Source organism: Mustela nivalis (genome assembly GCF_964662115.1).
Source record: "Mustela nivalis genome assembly, chromosome: 2".
NCBI lineage: Eukaryota > Metazoa > Chordata > Mammalia > Carnivora > Mustelidae > Mustela > Mustela nivalis.
The window spans coordinates 23639999-23660697 of NC_139021.1; the positions used below are offsets into that span (position 1 = coordinate 23639999).

At 37.7% G+C, this 20699-nt stretch overlaps 1 long non-coding RNA gene across 1 annotated transcript in view; it reads left to right on the forward strand.

Annotated features, from left to right (window-relative positions):
* Positions 1-382: 382 nt before the first annotated feature.
* LOC309859210 overlaps positions 383-20699 on the forward strand; it is a 148797-nt gene continuing 128480 nt past the window's right edge. The window contains exon 1 of the long non-coding RNA XR_014308615.1: positions 383-456. This is a non-coding gene — a long non-coding RNA (uncharacterized lncRNA). The remainder of the gene's footprint in view (positions 457-20699) is intronic.

Consider the following 20699-nt stretch of genomic DNA (forward strand, 5'->3'; position numbering starts at 1 on the left):
GTGATAAAACAAACTGGCTTTGTCTACTTGTAAAAATTCCTCTCTCACTTGGGCATGTCTTGGTTGCTAGCATCTCCAAAACTTCTGTGCTGCTTACGCCTTTCTATCGAGCCATAAATGCTAGATTTTCAAAGTTGTCTGGCTAGCTGGGAGAAGTCTAATGAGATAGTTAATCGAAGTAACAGCAGTATGGCACTTGCTCTATGCCAGATATTGCTCTAAGTACTTGATACGATTTAATCCTCACAGCAGCCCTATGATGAAGCATGATTATTATTATTCTCATTTTATTTCCCAGGAAAGGAATGCATGGAAAGACAAAGCAATTGGCTCAAGTTTATTCAGCAAGTACATGATAGAGCAAGGATTTAGACCCAGGCAATGCGTCCTGTGCCGTACCATCCATGATGTATGTAGGTATTAGGTTCTGCGCATGTGCACACGTTTGGAGGTCAGGTAGGTCTGAGGACTAATTATGTTGAGGATCAGCATCAGTTTAAATTTAAAAGTGAGCATAAGGCTTTCTCAGAGCTATCTGATAAATCTTTATAGAAAGTTCAAAAATTGTCTCAAAGTCAAACACTAGTCACAGAAAGCTTATGAAGAAGGCACATTAGGGAGAAAAATAAGCTCATAACAGCAATATTAGTATTAAAAGTAGAAGAAAAAAGTAAACATACTGGAGGATGGCAAATGGTACATTTTCAGAAATGGACACAACTGGACAAAGAGGAATAATAAATGTGAAAAGAAAGGTAAAGTGAATGCACAGAGTATATTTAAACAAATATTTAGAGTATTAAGTGAATCATTCTTTGAATAATATATGAATGAGATAGCCCCAATGTACCATTTTAGTAGAAGCTGTGTATGTTCTTAAACGATACAAAGCTGTGTTTAAACAAATTAAATTATTTGGAATTAAGTGTTGAGGCAAAATAAACCAGAAAAACAAAGTAAAACAAAAAGTAGAATGTAAAGATCCTTAGATCCTTCTGTGGATGAACTTTCTGGACTTTTATTTTTAACCAGTTGCTCATCTGAACCAGGGTTCTCCAAAGTACAGTTTTTCTTCAGATGATCCACTGTGGGACAGAAAGAATATGCCAGAACTCTCATGTCTGTTTTTCTCTTTCTCGTCGAATAATCTAAATTATGCAGTCCAGGCTAGAATGCTAGTTCAGTGTTGGTTGAAGACTGGGATTCATTCTGTCCTGTTCCTCTGTTATTTCAAGGGGTTCTTCTTTGTTTGCAGAGTTAAAGGCTATTCAAATCCACCTTCTAGCCATCAAGGAAAGGGGATCTGAGGTACAGTCAGGTAGTGTCCTCTTTTACTTAACCTCACCTCCCGTTTGCCAGAATCCATTCCCGGGGCCCTACACAGCTGCAAGAGAGGCTGAGGAATGTGAACATTGACTCTGAGTCTCGGTGCTTAGCTAACATTTGGTGACACTCTTTTACCATAGAAAATAGATGTTGATGGCACCTAGCTAGGCTCAGATAATATTTAAAAGCATTCACAGACTTAAATATCACTTCTGCATTTTTCTTTTATAAGAGGAGAATCGTAGACTTAGTAAGCTTTCTGTGATGACTAACAGCTTGTGAGAGTGCTACGTTAACAGTTACAAGTAGTAGTGCCTATGCGGCATTTCCCTTTAAGGTAATGATGAGAAAGGATTTTTAAAAATACATGTGCTATGGAGAGAGTATTTTGCAAAAAGATGCTTGGAATTGTTTGGATTTTGTTATTAAATAGTATCCAAGTGAGTCTCCTATTAAAAAAAAACAACAGCTCTCCTATTACACAGTAAAAAGTTGTAAAGAAATTTTTAAATTCTTAAAAACTTCTGAAGTTTTAATAAATTTTAAATCAATTTATTAAAAATAGAAAAAAATGGAACACATGTGTATAATTTGGATGAATTAATTTTTCATGAGTATGTAAAAAGAGCTTTATCAGCCCAATTAAAGCTCGAAACCTTTGAATATCCATGGATGGAATAAAAGATGGCCAACAATGTACTTCTTTCATTGGTATGTGCTAACTCTCTGAGAACATTTCCTTTTAAGCTATGACAGACTTTATAATTAGATACCAGAAACTGTGAAGTTGTTATATTTATTGGGGCACTGTTTTTTTACCATTAATTTTGTACGGACTTTGTATCCTTATCTGTAGCACTGTTAATATTGTATCATTAACAAATGTAACAAAATCAAGTATTTACAAATACTGTTCATTTAATATTTACTTCCTTTTTATTTAATATATATTTTTGTGCATTCTTTATAATATAAAGGTATTGCTTTATATGTCTATTAGCATAAACCAACAAATATATGAAGATTGCATTTATATGAATTTTAGTCAGGTAGCAGAGAAGCAAAAACTTTTGGAGAGAAGTGGTTTCCAAAAGGTTACATTTGCTCTGTAAGGATGTAGCTCTTTTTAAAATGTGGACTTACAAGAAATATGCTCTGCTAATATTTAATGTATGGACTGACTCTGACACACTCACATGTTCTGTGTGCCAGAAGCCCCGAGGTATCCACATGAGTTTCCAGGTTAGAAACAAGGATTTAGATGCTTTATGGGGGTTATTTAAATGTGTAGTGAGCGTCCTGAGGGACTAGTAGCACCAGTTTCTGAGACCTGTAGTCTCAGATGCTAGTGAACTATTGCATATCCATGTCAAAAGTGCTATCGCTAACAACTCGCTAGATGAGAACACACACCTTATCCTCTTTTGCCCACATCCCTACCATATCTTGTTGTCAACTTGCCTAACCCTTGAGTCTAAAGTTCTGAGTCCTTATAGCAGGGTTATCGAGGCCGTGTGAAGACAGGGTTATGCTTAATTCTAGTCACCCTACAGGAACAGAAGAAAATATTTTGTAAATGCAGTTAGTATATGCGTGAAGGATTTATAGCTTAGGAATTAAGAAAATTGTGCAGCAAAGAAGCTCCATGGGTTTGGAGCCCAGAGAAATGTGCATCTGTGTGTATGTGTGTTCATGTATGTGTATTTGTATAAAAATAAATGCAAATAAGTCAATCAGAGAAAGACAATTATCAAATGATCTCCCTGATATGAGGAAGTTGAGAGGCAACGAGGGGGGTTTGGAGGGTAGGAAAGGAACAAATGAAACAAGATGGGCTCGGGAGGGAGACAAACCATAAGAGACTCTTAATCTCACACACTGAGGGTTGCCAGGGGGAGGGGTTGTAGGGAGAGGTTGGTTGGGTTATGGACATTGGGGAATGTATGTGCTATGGTGAGTGCTGTGAAGTGTGTAAAACTGGAGATTCACAGACCTGTACCCCTGGGGCTAAGAATACATTATATGTTAATAAAAAATAAAAAATTTTAATATATGCGGTGTTGCCTTGTTATGTCTATAAAGTTACTATTTTCTTGGCCATAGGATGGATTACTTGTCAAGCTCTTAGAACTTGCTCTTTGTGCCACCAGGAGATATCATGGCTTCCTAAAGTGATTTTTCTACATTAACTTGTAGTTTAAAATTTTCTGGCTTATTATTGCATCATGACAGTTATTTTTCAACCTCAATTGACTTTAACTGAAAATCACACAATGGAACTTGGAACTTTTCTCATCGATGTCTGCCATCTTCTTCCATCTTGTAGGGAACAGTGGTGCTTACCTTCAGAGTGCTTAAAACCCATGTAAAGCTCAAACTGTTTTGAGATTTTACTTATAAATACCTAGTAACTGGATCTCATTAAAAATTTTAATTCCCGGGGCACCTGGGTGGCTCAATGGGTTAAGCCTCTGCCTTCGGCTCAGGTCATGATCTCAGGGTTCTGGGATTGAGCCCCACATCAGGCTCTCTGCTCAGTGGAGAGCCTGCTTCCTCCTCTCTCTCTCTCTCTGCCTGCCTCTCTGCCCACTTGTAATCTCTCTCTGTCAAATAAATAAATAAAATCTTTAAAAAAATTTTTAATTCCCTATTATTTTTGTCCATTGTTCCTGGCCCACTTCTCTCACATTTCATTCTTTATGATAGGATTTAATCATTGTGGTTTTAGCCTTCCCTCTTTTAGGGTGAACCACATTCCCTTGGTAGCCAATTGTCTATTGGCTTTATAGTTTGCATCTGTGATGTCATGGTACTTTGTTCCTCATTCTCAATTTGCCCTTTGTTCTGTCTGGAGATTCTCAAAGGGATTGTGAAGACTTTAGCAGTATTATCATGTGCTTCAGCCCTGCTTTGACTTCCACTTGTTCATATCTTTATCACTGCCCACCATGAAAAGCTCAAGGTTTCCAAAACTTAAAAAACAAAACAAAACAAAAAAAAACCGAAGCAGGGCATCGTATCAAGAAGGGGCATCCCTTCTTCTTTGTGTTTTAAATTATCTTCAGATGCCAGAAGCAGCTCTCTGTCATGTTATAAAGTTCCCTCAGTAGTTTTATCCATTTCTCCCTTTTTCTCAGATTTATGCTTAATCCAAAGGACTGGGTTATAAAGATGCTGTTTTTCAATGATTTCTTCCTTCTCTCACACATGTGCACCCACCTCAGCATTCTGCATTCTCCCTTACAAAAATAAAGCTTCCCTGCTTAGAAATGAAGATACCTTACCATGGGATTTAGTTGAAATAATTTGGGGGTAGGTTTCACATCTATGGTTAGGGATAGACTAGACACTACATGGCAGAAATTAAATACATTTTCTTGTAATAGTTTAAGCGAGTGTTCAGCTCATTTGCCATCTCAGTAGCCTCTCTGCAGTGCTTCCATTTGTCAATATTTTTCTCAAAATGGGACATTTATAAACTGAGCCTAATGTACCAGATGTGACCTGATTAGGTCATTGTACAATAGTGTAGTTAATGCCGTTCCTCAAAATCAAATCTAATCGAAGTAGTTTTCTCCTTAAAGATCTTGTCTGATTCCTTTTCTCAGTCTTTGATAATCATGCTCAATTTATAGATGGCCTTACCCTGACTCATTCCAATTTCCTTCCATACAGCTGATGCACAGACCTCTCAGAATTCTTTGTCATTTCCCAGTCTTTTCGGTGAATACAAAATTCTCTTTTCCTAGAATGTTCATCTTCTCTTCTCTGCCTGAGAAAAATGTTCCTTATGGTCTAAACATTTTTTCTATTGTCTGGATTAGATGACCTTTCCTCCTTAGTCCCTTCTAAATCATAGTCCTTATCACCTTTCTTTGGTAATTATCTTTTCAGTCTACATCACCCCAACTGTAAGCATTTCCAAATACTGAGGGCAGAAAACACAGATTATTTATCTCTATTTCACCAGCTTTGATTGTCTGCCTTACAAAAGCAGTTCAAAAGTTTTTCACTCAAGTTAGTGAATTATTATGGCATTAAGTTACGTTAACTATTTAATTACAACAATTGGTTTATTTTTATGCTACTATAACATGCTAGGCGGCTTATACTTATTTTTAAATCCTTGAATTACTGAACTTTCTGACTACATTAATCAGTGAAATACCCATGTTGATGTTGCTCCCACATCAGCCCATTTTGGCAGAAATGGCTGATGGTTTATATTTTCCTATTTTTTGTCTAATCATCTGCTATTTGTACTATAATCACCATTATCTTCTAAAGATAAGAAAACTGAAGTTCACAAAATGTAAGTGATTGCTCAAGTTATCACAGCTAGTTAGTGGTAGAGCTGGCATCAAAACCCAAGTCATCTCTATTTTTGCTCCTTTCTAATGTGCATCATTCATTCCACTTTCTATTATTATTTCTAATTCATCTTTCATAATCATGCTTTCAGCCCCTTTTTACTTTTTTCTTTTTTTTTTTTTTTACTGTATCTTTTCATAGCTGCAGGATGGTTTCTGTTAACTGTGCAGGGTTGGGAGCTAACTGCCAAGGTTCCTAAGACTAGCTTTGTATCTTCTTCATTTGCTGAGTTTTTGAGCAAACTTTTTGAGCCTCCTTTTCCTTTTTTACTGAACGGGTTTAACAGTAGTATTGATCTCATAAACAATTGTGAATATTCAGAGATTTAATGTAGATAGGGCACTTTGAGCACTATCTGTGTAAGCACTCCCGGTGTTTGCTGTTGTTAGGAAAATCATCCCCTATTCTATGCTCTCCTACCCTCCAGGTCACCACCTGTATGGCTCGGACTGTAGGGCTGTCATCATATGCCCAACAGTTGGCCAAATTAACACGGATATGATATTATTGACTCAATCATAGACTTTGTTGGAATTTGACCAGATTTTCTGCTGAAATCCCTTTTCTCTTCCAGGTTTTAGTCCAGAATACTACATGATACTTAGTGTTCTCTCTCTCTCTCTCTCTTTCTCTCTCCCACCCTCCCTCTCCCCAGACCCTCTAATGGTCTTTTCAAAATGGGCATTTGTGATTGGACTTGAGAGGGCTAATCGGGGCAATTTCGTCCAGAGGACAGAGGTACCATTACCTCTTTCATGACCAGGATGCTGTACTTCAAGCACATATAATCACCCCAGTCTCCTGATGAGACCAAAGTGAGCAGACAGAGGAGATAATGGTTTCCTGACTTGAGAGTTGCACTTGCAGCAGTTTGGGAGCACATGGGAATAAATAGAGGGTAGGGAATGGAGCTGCTGATGAGAAAGTCCTGGCAGGCTTGCGGGATTTGGTCCAGGCAGATGGCTTGTGAGAGAGTAAATGTGGAAGTCTTCCAAACTCTTCTTACTCGAGAGAAAGTTTTTAGAGAGAGACATTTATTCATCTATTCAAATATTTATTGAGCACTTACTATTGTTAGACATTATTCTTGGTGGTAGATAATTGTTTGGAATCTACAAAAACAGTTTATTCTTGCTCAAATTAACTCCATCCAGCAATGTAAGTAGGCAAACAAATTTTAACTTTTTTTTTAATTTTTTTTTTTTTTTTAAGAGTCTGTGGAAGTGAGGGACAAAGGGAAGGGGAGAGAATCTTAAACAGGCTGAATGCCTGGTGCATAGCAGGCTCTAGGGCTCCATCTCATGACCCTAAGATCATGACCTGAGCCAAAATGAAAAGTAGGATACTTAACTGACTGAGCCACCCAGGCATCCCTAAATTTTAACCTTTGAAATTGTATGGAAGGAGATCAGAATTTGCTCCCCCCCCCCCCCCAATTACATCTCTTTGACATAAAGATTATTTTATTTTATTTTATTTTTTAAAGATTTTATTTATTTATTTGACAGAGAGAGATCACAAGCAGGCAGAGAGGCAGGCAGAGAGAGAGGAGGAAGCAGGCTCCCGGCTGAGCAGAGAGCCTGATGCGGGGCTCGATCCCAGGACCCCAAGATCATGACCTGAGCCGAAGGCAGCGGCTTAACCACTGAGCCACCCAGGCGCCCCAAGATTATTTTATAAAGCCTGGTTGTTTTTAAAAAACAGACAAGGAAAAAATCTGAAAACCACCCTCTAGTAAGGAGAAATTTACATTTAAAAGGGAAATTTCCATTTTTAAGAGTGTCTCTTCCTCTATGCATTGGACAGGAGGATGATTTAAATCTCTAGAAGCACTTACCAGTGGAGAAACCCACTGACTTAAATCTGCATAACAAACTTGTCTTTGTTCACTGTGCTTTTCCTGGTAACTTTCCTATAACTGACATCTCTTCCCTTAACATCTTGTATCATTAGCTGGAGATGGCTTTAAACTGGTGGTTTGGGACATTTGGGGGCAGTTACTCAGTTTTCCTGGTTATCTCTGCTGTATACAGGAGGTTTATTTTTTTTTTTATCTCTCGTTAATCTGTCTTTTATTTATAGGGGTGTCAGCCAGAAACCTGAAAGGGTAGAGGGAAAATTACTTTTCCTCTTCTATAGTATCATTCCTTCTTCTTTTTTTTAAGATTTATTTATTATTTATTTGAAAGGGAGACACAGTGAGAGAGGGAACACAAGCAGGGGGAGTGGGAGCGGGAGAAGCTGGCTTCCCACCTAGCAGGGAGCCTGATGTGAGGCTGGATGTGGGGGTGCCCCTATAGTATCATTTCTTGACAGTAAATTAATTGAGGACAATAGCCGTACCTTATTTTTTATTTTTTTAGCACCATTTGACTCATATTTATTGGCTTATTTAATTACATAATAATTTCATATTGTTAACAGTAGTAACTATTTGGGTCCATAATTAGAGCAAGACTTTACAAAGCAAAGGTCAAGCAAAGCTTTATTTCGCGCCAAGCATTGAGAATCAAACTGACTGGCAGGGGCCATCTCTTACAAAGAGGTAACCTCTCTCTCTACCTTACAGACTAGTTTTTAAGCGCAAAAGCCATGTGGTTGGGCCTGGCCACGCACAGGTGGCCAATGAGATTGTAACACACAGAGAAAGCTACACAGTCATGCTAGGTCACACTAAGTGACCAATTGAATCAATTGAATTATAATTTACCCTCTAGTAGATATTTGAACTAGCCTATCACCTTGGTCAGAATTAGCATCCAAAAGGCGCCCAAAGGGCGGGGCCTATACTCCTTGGTAGCTAGGGAGACAGTATGCGCCCCCACTGATTGGATACCTCCACCTGGCCTGACCCACCCTTGTATTTGGGCTTTGTTACCTGGGACTGGTTTCCAGGACTTGTTTTTAAGTAAGTCCCCTAGGGGGAAGGGGGCAAGGACAGTTTAAGTTTTACTGTATAAACAATAAAATCACTGTTTAACTGGATGGAATCACTCTGGCTATATAGGCCCTTATATTAATGTCATAAAAATTAGGTATATTTAAACATGTTTACCATGTGTGAGGAACTATGTTAAGTCCATATATGTTATCAAATTAAATATTCATTAAGCCCTCCAAAACAGGTTTGTCTTTCACTTTTAGAGGTGAATAAACAGACTTGTAGAGGCTGGGTGAACTTCCCAATCATCCCAAGACTATTATGGCAGAGCTGGGATTGAACACCATTTGTTCTGAAGACCTGCATCTCAAGACTGCATTGCCTTGTTCTATGAAATCAGAATTTGGGGAGACTTTGCAAAGCATGTAGGTCTTATGAAAGTAAAGAGCAGAGACTCCCTGTTCAGGTCTAAGTTTGAATCTGCTCATTTATAAGGAGAGCATGAAAAATGAAATGCAGTTTTGTTTATGTGGTTGAGAGTGAGATGTTATTGAAGGATTAAGGGAATCTGAGGAAAGGGCTATAAAATAAAGTTTAGGGGAGAGAGTGGATTTTTTAAAGAAAAAATAAATTGATCAGAAGAAAAGTCAGCAAATCTTAAGGCTTTTTCTGTGGCGGTAAGTAATGAAAAACAAAACACAAAGCCAAGAAACAGAACAGGCCTGGGGAGAGGACTTAAGTAGGTGCAGCTCTGTTTCCTCTGTGGGGTCTCACTGATGCCTTCCTTTTGCAAGGGCCATGTCTACCTCTTCATGAGATTTGGCAACTCCCCATGGAGGTCATGGATGGGCCATGGGCAAACCATCAGAGATGCCAGGCTAAGTCTATTGCTTTATTGCCCTGCTTTCCTAGGCTGAAGATTTTCCTTTTGGATTCAGTAGTTAGACTGAATGGGTTATGAGATATAACCTCATTAGCCTGTGCCATCACTCAGTATCCCATCAAGTCTCCAAAAGCACATTTCCAACATGTCCTCTTAGAATGGTAGGGTTAATCTCTGATCAGTATCAACCTTGATCAATATCACCTAAATCAATTATCACCCTTGTATCTGATGAGGGAGGGACTATCATACCACCTTTTTTTTTTTTTTTAGGATAATCTAATTTTTCTCTCTTTTTCCCATGCCCATCTCTGTGCCTTTATTATACAGACAACAGCTATTTTGAAAGGGATTCAAGGAGTAATTACAGTAACACCCAAACTATGTTACCATTTGGATTTTTTGAGAAGGGTACTGGTGGTGGTGAATGACTAAATTTTAAAGGATTCCTCAAGATCAAATTAGAATTTGGTCCTCAAAAAAACCTGTAAATCCAGTTTGAGAGTGGAATGACTATAGTTGGAATAACTTCAGATGCCGTCTGGTTGAACTGCCTTTCATTTTGTGAACAAAAAGATTAACTGCTTTTCCTAAGGCACAAAACCGGCTCTGGGCACAGCTGTGACTGAAAACCAGATCACCTTATTTTCAAACCAGTGTTTTTTTTCTATGACAGCACTTAGAAGAAGGGGGAAAAAAAATCAAGAAGTCCACTTAGAATGAGTTTAATTTTTTTTCTCCATATTTGGCTGGAACCAAAGTAAATAGTTTGTGAAAATTTTAAAATAATTTCTAGAGACTTATGTTGGTTAAACACCAACATTTTCCACTCTTCTTGAGACCTTTTAGAGGTTTGGCTGGTAGCATTTGATCGGCAGTTTTAAGATCAGGGAGAAATTTCGATAAGTAAGTCATTTCTGTGACTAAGTCAAGCACTCTGCTGAGAAAAAATATTATATCCTTGTTACTATTTTCCCATAATGACTATGGCAGTTTAAGAAAAGTAAAAAGTAAAGAAGCTATAGACTAATAGAATAACAGGTATCAGCACAGAAATATCTGTTTCAGGTTCCTGCTTAAGCAGTCAGCTAGGAACATGAGCCAAATATTGGCACAGTGGTTGGTAGACCACCACCAGTAAATACATTACTAAAAGATTGTCAGAGAGAAATAGGTCAAAGCCTCATCTTGTTTCTCATTTTGTGCCCGAGGCATTCAACCCTTTCAGAGATATATCTGCCATTATGATTTTGTTACAAGCTGTGGTGGTTCTCCTTATTAGTGACAAAAGCAACGGGAAGGGATTGTGTTCTCACCTGCCATTTCACTTCTTAAAGCTTGTTCTTATACAATATCTATGAATGTATATAAATTAAAGAATTGTGCTATCTACAGTTGAATTCTTTATTTCTAATCATGTTGGGGGGAAAGCAAAGTTTTTGGAAATTTAGGCTGGTGAGATTCATTTTCTAAGTACTTTGACTCTGTAAAATGAGGACATGAGACTAGATTTTCTTACAGATATTTTCGAGTATACAAGGCACAAGATTTACAACATATGTATATCGCTATTTCCTCTCTTCTCGGTGATGAAATGGATAGACCTTGAAAATTTATGAGGGAAGGGTGGAACTATGTAGACACAGACATTTTCTTTTTCTGTCTCTTTTACACACGTACCCTTGCCCAAATTCATACAGCCATTGGCAGAGGTGAGAATAAAATATCTGACTTTAAAATCTATGGCTTATATTATGTGGAAGATCAATGGAAAGGCATGAAAAATAGGTAGGAAGAATCAGAGTTCAAGTGACATCACCTTTATTCTCAAGGCTGCATTTTATTGCTCTTTGTTGGAAAGTACTACCAAGCTTCTCTCTTTTCGTCTTTTTCTCTTTTATTTACCTCTTTCCAAAGGCATTCTTAGATGTTTTCATAGTCCATCTCTCTGATTCCAAAAGAGGATAAACACACAAGATGAATTCCATCTGTATTTCCTATTTTCTTCCATTGTTCTCTTGAAAGATTTCAGAGAAGAAAATGAAGTGGAAAGGACATAGGTTTTGGCTTATTACTATACTTGGTTTGTAATTTGAGAATGATAAGACATCTCCTAGGAATAGTATGAAGATTCAGTTATGTAGCTCATTTGAAGCCTTTAGTACAGGAAGACTAGTATATACTTAATCAAAAAGAGTAATGTTCTTCTTCTCCCAGTGCTGTCGAAATATGGAATGGGGAACACTTGTGAGGAAAGGGGATGTGATTGTTTAGCGTCTGTAGTCCTCCGAATGTCAGTTTTCCTTCCCAACAGGTCTTGACCCTAGCAAAGAGGAGATTCTCTGAAGGGAGATAAAGGCATCAACCCTGCACAGGGTCCTGCTATGAGCTATCTGAGCTCTGCTGTCAGCCAGTGCCGCTGAAATTGATGGGCTTGGTTTCAGGCCAGTGCCAGCCCACATGGCATCACCAACTCTGTTTTCACACATCACTCAGTTTCTGTCTGTTACCGTCAAAGATACTCAGTCAGTACCTTTTTGTTAACCAACAGGGTTGTTTACCACCAAGTCCGAACTAGTCCTTAAAAGCTTCAGGGGAAAGTTCAAAGCTTAAGAAGTAGAGTTATTGGAGATCCAGATGCCACCAGATACATTGATTTTTTTTTTTTTGTTCCTTCTTACACTGGACTAACCATCTCTTTATTCATCCAACATTTATGAATATTATGGTGAAGGAAGCACAGAGATAGAAATACAACAAACAACAATAACAACAACGATAGCTGACACTAACTGGGTACTCCCCATGCCAGGCATTTTATATTTTAAGTACTTTATATATCTTGATCATGTAGTTCTTTGGAGTAAATACTGTTACCGTCATCCCATTTAGAAGTGAAGACACTGAGATCACACAGCTTATAAGCAATGGGGTAGGGCGTGAGGATGAAAAGGACATCAACTCTGTCCCCAAAGAGAGTTCATACCTTGCAGCGAAAATAAGGGGGATACTGAAATAAATAGTGGTTATTACACTATAACACCATCCCTTTCCTCTTCCATGGGAGGGATTAACTCTGGAGATATTAAAAACAAGGTATCCAATTTGAATTGCATCTCCAAAGATGATAAAAATAAATCACCCGGTAGACAAAACAGAGAGGAGCATCCAGACTGAAGTGCTAGCAGAGACAGTCATGGGCATTTTTGGGAGGATCAGGAAAATGCAAGTAGTTATAGTTAAATTGTAAGGAGAGATTGAAGCTAGAAAAATCCAAAGTATGCTGATCATTAAAGATATTTTTCTTTTTCAGTGTGGTTCTAATTTTTTTAATTGAAATATGATTAATATACCAGGCTATATTGGTTTCAGGTGCACAATGTAGTGATACAGCAATTCTATACACGTCTCAGTTCTCTCAAGAAAGTGTACTTTTAATCCCTTTCACCTGTTTCACCCATACCCCTGTTGACCTCCCTTTGGCAACCACCACAGTTTGTTCTCTGTATTTAAGAGTCTGTTTTTGGTTTGTCTCTTTGTTTGTTCATTAGTTTTATTTCTTCAATTCCACTTATGAGTGAAATAATATGGTATTTGTCTTTCTCTGACTGACTTATTTCACTTATTATTACATCTTTCAGGTCTAGCCATGTTGTTGCAAATAGCAAGATTTTTATTCTTTTTTATGGCTGAGTAATATTCCATTACATGACTAAATACACACACACACACACACACACACACACACACCCCATATGTCATTTTTATCCATTCATCTATAGATGGAAACCTGGGTTACTTCCATATCTTGGCAATTATAAATAATCCTCCAATAAATACAGAGGTACATATATTCTTTCAAATTACTGTTTTCATTTCTTTGAATAAATACCCAGGAGAGGAGTCACAGAAGTTCGTGAACCTTTTAAGCGTTTGGATTTTTATTCTTTGGGAAAAGAATAAGATCTTTGGGGGGTGATAACCAGAGAAGTGACATGACACAATTTAAATTGGGTTATAAGAAAAGAGGATGAGGATGAGGGAGTCTTGCATTAATCTTAGGAACAGGTTGGTGGTGGTTGAGTTAAGAACGGAGACGAAGGGGCAAATTTTACTAACATTTTAAAGTTTAAATCTCCTGAACTTGGTTAGTGGGAGGAAAGATTGAATCTGGATTGCAGAGAGGAGCAGAGTCAAGAGACTAAGAGGAAAAAGTCCTGGCTGTGTTTCATTTTGTATTCTAATTGTTGAGACTCAGCTGCACCTCTGCCTCTGTGGATTGGTTTTATCAATTCCCTTCTTGTTCTAAGTGAGTTTGAATTGAGTTTTTGGCATTTGCTGCAAAAAAGTGTTTTTGACTAATATACCCAAGAACCACAAGCCTTTAAGTTTTAGGAAGTTAGAAGAGACAGTTTAGTACAAAGGCTGACCTTCTAGAGATGTGCATCATGGAAGTTTATTTTCAGCTGAACAGATCATTCAACTTCAAAGCATACAAACATTATGCCCTTTTACATCTCTTGCTATTGTATGGGACTAGAGATGCTGGTCCTTAATCAGAGCTTGTTCTTTTGCATAGAAGAAATGTGAAAAACAGAGAGGTTCCAGAAGAATTTCTCTTCAATTCACTACTGTAACTTGAGGTGCTGTGATTGATGCTGTAATGAACTAGATTAAAAGGTGGGCAAAATTTGTGACATATTGAAGGAATTGAAATCATTTAGCATGGAGAAAGGAAGGCTAGAGCACAAAATTGCTGTCTTGAATTATTTGAAATGTTCTGAAATGGAACTTCATGACAAATGTTTCTTTCTCTCTACTGAGGCCAGAGCAAGAGGAAATGGATTCAAGTCGAAGCCGGATCTATTTAGGTGAATTATATTAGAGAGCTTCCTGACCTTGAAGGCTATTTGGCATAGGAATGGATAGCTAAGCCAGGTCAAGGAATCCCTTTCTCCAGGGAGAGAATCAGAAGGATGAAGGGGATTTGGGGAGTCATTTAGGCAGATGAAAATTGATCTTATTCCTGAATACCAAGCCCCCTGAGGAGGTAATGTCACGCCTTCATACCAGGGTCTGACAACCTTCACTCTGCTATGTCTAACTTGCCATGGCACCTTCAAACCATTTCCTCATTTTCTCTTCCCAGCTGAGGTAGAGGAGAGTTAGTCAGGGTCTTTAAAACTGTTGGTTACCCTAAAGGTCAGTATTCAGTCACCATTCACATCCTCTTTGCAGGCTAAGTAATCCCCTTTCTGTGGCCTTTTCTCATAAACATTACTTCCTAATCCTTTAGTTGTCTTTGTGGTTCTCCCGTGAAAAGTCTCCAAGCTTTCATATCTGTCTGTAGTTTAGAGCCCCAAACTGCTCACAGCAGTCTAGTAAGAGTTTGCAGTACTGAATTATAGTATGCCAGTTGTTTCTGAGTTGTTACTTTTGGTCTTGTTCCTGTGACTGAACAGTATTTGGTATCTTTTAAAGCAGTGATACCTTCCACCATACTAACATTGAGCTAGCTACATTTTTGTGCTTTCATCTGATTTTCCCTTTAGTATCTAATGTAATTACTGACATACAGTAAGTACCCAATAATAGTCTGTTGAATGAATGAATCAGTGTCCTGATGAATACATTTCAGGTAGCTATTTGTAGGTTATTGAGAGGATCCAATTAGATAATTTGTGATACATTTCTTCAAACCTGAATGCACTCTTCTCTTACTGAAAAATTTGCGTATATATTATTTGCGTGTTATTTGTTATTTGCGTATAAGTCATTTGTTTCTGCAAGTGTGAACATTCAAGGGCCACATTTCTAGCTTGTTTATCATTGGTTATTTAAAGTTATGAATGCTAATTGCAAAAATATATATAGAACAATATAAAATAAAAGTAAATATTTCTTTTCAGTGCCAGTCATCGCCCAGAAATAACTACAGTCAAACTTTTCTATTTTCCCCTCTTTTACGCAAATGTGTATACTATTTATCATCTTTCCCCCTTTCCCCGAGGGTGCACGATACCTTCCAGTAGATGGAGAATCTGACCACCTCTAATGCTCTTGTGCCATCACCTTATCTCAGTCCACTGTCATTTCCTGTGAATTATTGTAATTACCTAATTTGTCTCCCTGCTTCAACTTTGCCTCCTGCTTCTAGGTTATTCTTCTCATAGCAAACAGAAGATCTTTTGAAAACAAGATACATTGTCATTCTCATGCTGTTAGCCCATGTCACTCAAACTTAGAGCCAAATTCTATGAACTCTTAAGAGTCCATAAGGCTCCGTGGGGCTAGGATCTCTGCTACTTCTGTGGCATTATCTTAGTATCAGTATTATTACCCACCCCCCCCATACATTTCCTCAATCAGCCTAGCCTCCTTGCTATCCTCATATATCCCAGGCACAATTCCCTCGAATTTATGCTCTGTTGTTTCATCTGTCCAGAATGTTTTCCCCTTAGATGTCCACAAAGCTGATTCTCTCATTGCCTTCATATCCCTGCTCTAATGTCACCTTATCAGGGAGGACTTGATTAAGAGCTCCATAAACCTGGATAGACATTAGCCCTGCTCACCCATGCTTTGGATCTGCCTGTCCATTCTGGCACAGGGTGGGGTTAGGGGATTGCATTTCCTTTCCCCGTTGGAGTTAGGCAAGGTAAATAGAATGTAAATAGAAATGACGTGACTGTATAGGAACCTCCATTCTCCCTCTATCCTGTGTTGACAACTTTCTAGAGACCCCATTATCATGGCTCCCTGAGTGATTACTTAGAGCTACACCTCTCCAAATGCAAGTCACTGTACGATGGTGTGAGCAAGAAATGGTATGTATTGAAGTTTGTTACCACAGCATAACCTAATTTACCCTGGCTTATACATTGCTACCTTTCCCCCCATTTTCCTTAAGCTCTTTATGATTCTCCAAAGCACTTACTACCAGCTAACATATTTTTTTGTTTGTTTATTGTCTATGTATTCCTCCCAGAAAATAGAAACTTTGTTTTGTTTTCTACTATATCTTAATACTTAAGAGTACTTAGAAAAATACTGGAATATAATAGTTGTCCAATAATCGATGATTTAAAAAATTATCTCTATAATAATAGAGTATGGTGATCTTTCCATATTGGTATGTAAAAGATTCTACTTTATCAGGGTTTTAAAATTATGTCAATGTACATATCATCAGTTGTATCAATATATGAAAGTTATTATGGTATTAAGCTATTCTTTTTTATATTAAAATATGGTATAATAAAATTTTTTTATCTATTTTTTCTGCTAGTGTTCAATATTGTATTTTTACAAATACAAAAGCAGATACCGAAGATCAAAGTGTCAGTCAGTTTTAATTTAGCATTAAAATTTTTCATTTTAACAAGATGGGATTGGGAGGGAGACAAACCATAAGTGACTCTTAATCTCACAAAACAAACTGAGGGTTGGCGGGGGACAAACTGAGGGTTGCTGGGGGAAGGGGGTTGGGAGTGGGGGGTGGGGTTATGGACATTGGGGAAGGTATGTGCTATGGTGAGTGCTGTGAAGTGTGTAAACCTGGCGATTCACAGACCTGTACCCCTGGGGATAAAAATATATTATGTGTTTATAAAAAATAAAAAATGTTAATTTTTTTTTTCATTTTATTGCCATATTTCCCTGGAAGGAGTCTGTGACAAACTAGAAATATGAGTATATGTGAATGTAAGGAGAAGCTATGGGAATAAATTACCCAGAGGAAGCAACATCTGTGGGACTTACTTTGTCAGAGGTACTTGATATTGGTAGTTGGGACTGAGCTGAAAAATCTGAAGAAAATGTGTGTATTTGTGTGTATAGGTGTTGATCCTATGTGCCTGACCATGTGACCATTCTCTTCCTTGTTAAAAATATGTGTAGAATCTCGTTAGGCTTGTGATTATGATCAGTATTTGTCAAAAGATGCTGTTTTGAACATGATCTGCATGGAGGCCAATGAGGCCAGGCAGAAAGGTCATGCTGAGAAGTACGGAGGCTCTCAGTCATTCGGAAAGTAGGTTATTACCCATGCTACAGAAAATTGCACAGTGTACATTCTGTACATCCCTTCCAATTTAGAAGATTGAGCTGTTTTGCTCATTCTGAGAAAGAAGAACACCCCAATAAGTAACACAGCAAACAGTAAGTGATTTGCCTAAACCCACAAAGGAAGTCACCAGTGTACAGGAATAGATCAGAAGTTCCTGATTCCCTTTCCTTTGCTGATGGCACTAAATAATTGGTCAAAACACTTCAAAGTCTTTCTTTCAAAGTAGGTGGAAAACTTTTCATCAAAGTCTATGCTTCTAAAATTTCTTTTCTAAAGGAAGAATATTTTAAAGAGTGTTTCTAGAAAACAAATATTGCAATCTTATGTGGTCAGTGCTACTCTCTGTGAGCATCAACTTCTTACCTCCCAGTTTCTGTCCCTTCTCTTTATTGCCTTCTCTTTGTAGCAGGGCAGGGAAGTATCCGTTCAATAGGAGGGCCCTATGTGTTTGTCTTGGACAGTGCTGCATCTGCGCCCATGCCAGGATAGACAGGCACTTAAAACATTTGATAGATGAGTGATAGAGAAAAGATAATGTTAGGAGGTGGAGGGACTGGGGAGGACTTTTTAAATGGATACAAGATTTTCCTTTGCACCAATGAAAAAAAGTTCTGGAACTAGATACTGGTAATGTTTGCCCATATTGTGAACGTACTTAATGCCACTGAATCATATACTTCAAAATGATTACAGTAGTGAATCTCATGTTTTGCGTATTTTACCACAATAAAAAAATGTTTAAAAACTTAAATTAAGGGCGCCTGGGTGGTTCAGGGGGTTAAGCCTCTGCCTTTGACTCAGGTCATGATTTCAGGGTCCAGGGTTCGAGCCCAGCATCGGGCTATCAGCTCAGCAGGGAGCCTGCTTCCCACACCATCCACCCACCTGCCTCTCTACTTGTGATTTCTCTCCCTCTGTCAAATAAATTAAAAAAAAAATTAATTAAAAAATATCTTGCTTCCTACCTTTTAGCTGAGAAGTATCTGCTAATAGACATCTTTTCAGAGTATCACTATTACCTCAGGTGAATTTGCAAATGAAGACATTTTGAAACAAATCAAAATGCACATCTTATTCCTACTCATAAAGCTTTGCAAGTAATTTATCATTGATTGGGTAAGCCTGTTCTAGAACTTCATATAAATGGACTCATTCAACGTGTACTCTTTTGTGTAAGGCTTCTTCTACTCAGCATATTTTTGAAATTCATTTTATACAGTCATATTTTTTCAAGACTAAAATGAAACTACTAAAAGCAAGCCTTTAATGAGGTCCTCCAGTGCTTACAAAAATGGCACTACTTAAATCTGTTGCCTCAGAAAAACACCAGCAATAAAATCTAGCCCTCATCGAGGGATATATAAAATTTTTCGTCAAGAGGCAAAGCACTCAGAGAACATGTATTTGGGAATATTACATGAATCATACTGACACTGAAAAGTACAAAACTCATTCCTGTTTTGCTCTGTGCCCTGTAGAAGTGCGTACAGAAGTTTGTTCTGGAGTCAAAGTCAGCAAGAGCTCTTGCTCAGAGCAGGCCTGGGAAGGATGGAGCAAAACCAGATACAGGCAGATCCTTTTCCCCTGCCACACTTAAAAGCCCTGCATCTGCTTCCAATGATGGGTACCAAATTGTCTGTCTGGATATTTTATCTTTTCGTACCTAAAGTGTGAAGCATCGTTTGCTTTAAAAGCAACAGGATACATTTAACAAAATACTGCAATCCCTTGTTTTCTGGATGAAATTTGCAATCACAGCTGACTAAACTGAATTCTATTGCTAAGCAGTTGTGTTTCAAGCTTCAATTCAAGTGCTTCAAGTTTAGTTTAAATGACCTGATGCAAACATATGATTTAGATCTTTAAGTAAGAACTACAGAAGCTCTGCCAGGCTCCATTATTTAGTCTTGAAAGTTCCATTATTTCCAGACATCCCAAAGGCAGAGGCTGCCAAGAAATGGGAGGAACAGAAGGCCCTATCAAGAGGTGTCCTGCCAGGGAGATGACAAGACAGATATAATTTCAACACCATCCTAATTTGCTTTGCTGACCAGAAGGGGAAGATTCCAGCTTTCTCCATCAACAACATCCTCCACAACTGAGAACTCTATTTTAAATCTTGTCAGCTGAATTCTCCTCCCGCTCCCCACGCATGCCTGTATTTTCCAGGTGCAAAACACTACTTAAGTTTTGAAAACCTTTTGTAGAGGTTGGGGGCAGGGGGCGCAGTGAAGGAAGCAAGTAATGAAGAATTGCAACAAGCAGGGTCTTTGGCAGGAAATTTTATTTGCTTTTTACCTTTATGGAACACATTTAAAAATTGGACTTTAAAATTAAATTAATGCAATTAGAGAATTTGAAAAAAGTTCTAAAGTAATCTAGAGCTCTAGACTGGATATCAAAGTGATTTCTTAAAGAATGGGAGACATCTCTGTTCCTGGACATACTTAAAACTAGATTAAATATTCATCTGTCTAGATGTGGCTGATGGTGTGATATGGAATTAGATGATATTAAAACTTATTAAATTTATTAAATTATATTTATAAATCTATTGAAATAAAGTATTTAATCGTCCACTCAGTAATAAATCAAAAAATTATTTTATCACATACTTTCTGGAATAATAGTAATTTTCAAGTTATAGAATTTTATGCCACTTTTTAAAAAGTATATTTTTAACATCTTTTCAGTTATAGATTTTTATTTTTATTTTTATTTTTTTTAAAGATTTTATTTATTTATTTATTTGTCACACAGAGATCACAAGGAGGCAGAGAGGCAGGCAGAGAGAAAGAGGGGGAAGCAGGCTCCTGCGGAGCAGAGAGCCTGATGCGGGGCTCGATCCCAGGACCCTGGAATCATGACCTGAGCCGAAGGCAGAGGCTTTAACCCACTGAGCAACCCAGGAGCCCCTCAGTTATAGATTTTTAAAACAATAATTTGGTTGATGTATTAACATGTTAAATTCAGGGGGAAGAGTTAAATTTTAATAAAATCAGTTTTATTAAAAACTGATAGAACTATTGGAATTCTATCTTTTTATTTTAAAATGATCACTTGTTTTGCATTTTTCCTCTTTCATCAGCAGTGTTTCCTTGCAGGTTTTTGTGTGTGTGTTTTTTTTGTTTGTTTTTTGATTTTTTAGATTTTATTTACTTATTTGACAG